The sequence below is a fragment of the Microcebus murinus genome, chromosome X (genome assembly GCF_040939455.1).
Source record: "Microcebus murinus isolate Inina chromosome X, M.murinus_Inina_mat1.0, whole genome shotgun sequence".
Lineage (NCBI taxonomy): Eukaryota > Metazoa > Chordata > Mammalia > Primates > Cheirogaleidae > Microcebus > Microcebus murinus.
The window spans coordinates 30,435,072-30,438,319 of NC_134136.1; positions in this window are offsets into that span (position 1 = coordinate 30,435,072).

Consider the following 3,248-nt stretch of genomic DNA (forward strand, 5'->3'; position numbering starts at 1 on the left):
ACCTGACAGACTGATAATTGGAGGTGTGTGAAGGTGGACTGGTTGAGAATAGGAAAGTAGTCAGGGAATGGGAGACAAGAATGAGAAAGAAGCTAGACTTTGAGCTGGCTCTCATTCCCTAGGCACACAGAGATTATCCATTAGGGGTTGCAGAGTTAATTAAGACAAAATAGGATAAGTAACATGGACTGGAAGAGGCAGTGTTTTCCCCAGTATCCCAGCTGGTTTCAGCCATCTCCATTCAACAGACACATTAGGTACTCAATGAATACCCAAATACTCAACTAGCCTCAAGACACAAATCTTAATACCAGTCTTTCCTGATTTAGGACCATGCTTGTCAAACACCCAATGTATCCCAACACTCAGTCCAGGCCCCTCTGCTACAAGCTACTTCCCTAGAGGGTCTATCTATAAAAAATCCCCTAAATTCTAGAAAGTTTTAAAAATATTTCAATTCATAAGTTTTTGGAAGGTAACCAGGGTATTTTATTTGGTATCGACAAGGCATTAGGCTATAAATTTTAGGATCAAGGAAGTATATACCATGAACTTAACTATATATTATAGCTCTCTCTTTCCCTCTCCCAATCTGTCTGTCTGTCATTCTCACTCTCTGTATCATTCTTTTTCTCTCCCTCTCTTAATCTCGAGAGTTTTTTCTTGATGGATGCATATGACCTTGAACCATTCATACACCTAAAAGAAGTAGTGTGATTGATTAATTAAGGTAAATTCTGAAACCGAGGCTTTCTGGTTTCCAGAAAATCCTGACATCTTGATACACTCAGTCACAGGATAAGCAGAATAATTTATTTTTCTTCTTCTTCTTCTTCTTCTTCTTTTTTTTTTTTTACAAAATCAATGCACACAAATCATAAGCAGAGCAATTTAAATGCTCATGCTGTCAAATGCCCCTTTCTGTGGCTCACCTTCATCCACCTCCTCCTCTGGGCTGGCTGCCCATAGAAGCTTCTTAATGAAGTGATTATTCTAACTCAATTAGCAGGGAATGAAAAGAACAAAGGAAACCTATTTTGCAGTTGGCTAGTCATTCAAAGCCATCCTACCTTAAAATGTCAGCTAATTAGGAGATGGTAGGAGGGAGAGATTTTGCTTGAGTACTTAGACCTTATTATCAGACCTCGCCATGATTGTTAATATTATATTTCAACAAAATAAACCAGAACATTATATACCTAATTTTATTTGAAGAATAAATTTCTATCACTCTCATCCCAGCCCCACAAGAAAGTCATAATGCCCAAAATCATAGGAAAAATTAATTCCCGAATTGGTGTTTCCTCAATTAAGCATGGACAGTTCTCTTTAATTCCTTTGTGGTCTTTCAAGCTGTAATAAACCTTGGGTATATTAACTCTCAATTTATACATAAGTAGAAATCTGAGAGAATAAGGCATATTTGAAAAACTACAGTTGGTAGAGACCCAATGGCTATAGATTCTAAAATGCATAGAAAATAGCTGTTCTGTTCTCTGGAAGAAAAGTCATAAACAAGAGAAAGCAGCAACTTTGCTGTCCAGGCTGACAAATTTGGTTAAAATTTACTGAATACTTAACTATGTGCTAGGCATTGCTCTAAGCATTTTACACTCGTCATATCATATATACCTCACAACCACCCTGTAGGGAGGGTTGCTTATTATTCTAATTTCTCACATAAAGAAAATAAATAAAAAGGTAAAGTGGCTTGTTCAAAGTTATACAAATAGCAACAAGCCAGGATTTGTACCTATTCAGCCTGACTAAAGAGACTAAACTCATAACTATTTTGCAAGAAATAAAAGACCATGAATATTCTTAGGCATCAATAAAGACCAATATCAAAAAAACACACTAGATGACTAAGGGAATGCATGGCTAGAGACAAAGAGCTAAATCCAGTCTTTGACAAGAGATTATTAAATTATCCTATAACCAAGTTTGTTTGTTTAAGGAGGGAAATGCAGACAAACATATATACATAAACAAACACAAATACATTTCAAATGCTTGGAAATAAGGTTTCTCTCTGAAAGTTAAACATCTTAAAATCCAGCCACAATGGATGCGAAGAATGCACTGTGGGACACAAAGGACTGCCTGTCCAGGTATGACAGCAGAGTATAAATACACTCAATATGCTAGTTAAGGTTGAGTGGTGACTAGCCAGATAAAAGGGAGCAGAGGAGGCTGCTACTGTCATGAGGGAGAGGGATGGCCTGGGCAAGGTAGGCAGGAGTGGCATCTGGGAGGAGGGGACTGCTGAGAGACATTTCAGACATACATGGATAGTGTGTTAGTCTTCTTCGGGCTGCTATAACAAAACACTTTAGACTGGGTAATTTATAAACAATAGAAATGGATTGCTCACAGTTCCAGAGGTTGGGAAGTCCACCAAAGTGCCTGCAGATTTGGTGTCTGGTGAGGGTTCCCCTGCTTCATGGATGGTGCTTTGTTGCTGTATCAGAGGAGGGTAAGGGAGTTTGCTCAAGCCTCTCTTCTAAGGGCACTAATCCCATTCATGAAGGTGGAGCCTTTCTATGACTCAATCACTTCCCAAAGGCCTCATCTCTTAATACTATCACATTGGCTTTTAGGCTCCAACATATGAGTTTTGGGGAGACACTAACATTCAGACCACAGCAGATGGGATCTGGGAGTAAGGTGGAGAAGAGAGTCTGGCTTGGGCAATGGGGTGTATTGTCGGTGCTCTTCCCTGACAGTGAGAACCCTTAGGGGAGGAGGAGGAGAAACAGGCTTGAGAAGGAAGTGGGGGAGCCCAGGTTGAGAGAAATTGGATTGTAGGAGCTGTTGGGTTACCCAAATAGAGCCCATCAGTGACAGGTTATCATATGGATCTGGAGTTCGGGTGTGAGGTCTGCCCTGGGAGATAAACATGTGGGTGCTGCCAGCCTTCAGAGCCCAAGGGTGGATCAGCTGGCTAGAGGAAGCCAGACCCTAAAAATGGAGAAGATAAATGGGAAGTGGGGACAACCATGAGGCACAGACAGCAGAGGCCAAATACTTATCACATGATGTGGAAAAGAGGGAGGACATTTGTAATGCACCCCAAAGGCAACATTATTTCTTTCCTCACTATTGTGGTTGCCTACTTACTGTGTGTCAGTGTTTCTGTGGGTGGAGAGGGCTGGGGCTTGTCATCCTTTTACCATCCTTATGTTCTATAAGCCTCTGAGGGTTCTTGATGTTCCTCCTTTTTTGAAGAAGGTAGTTTCCTTTTTCTG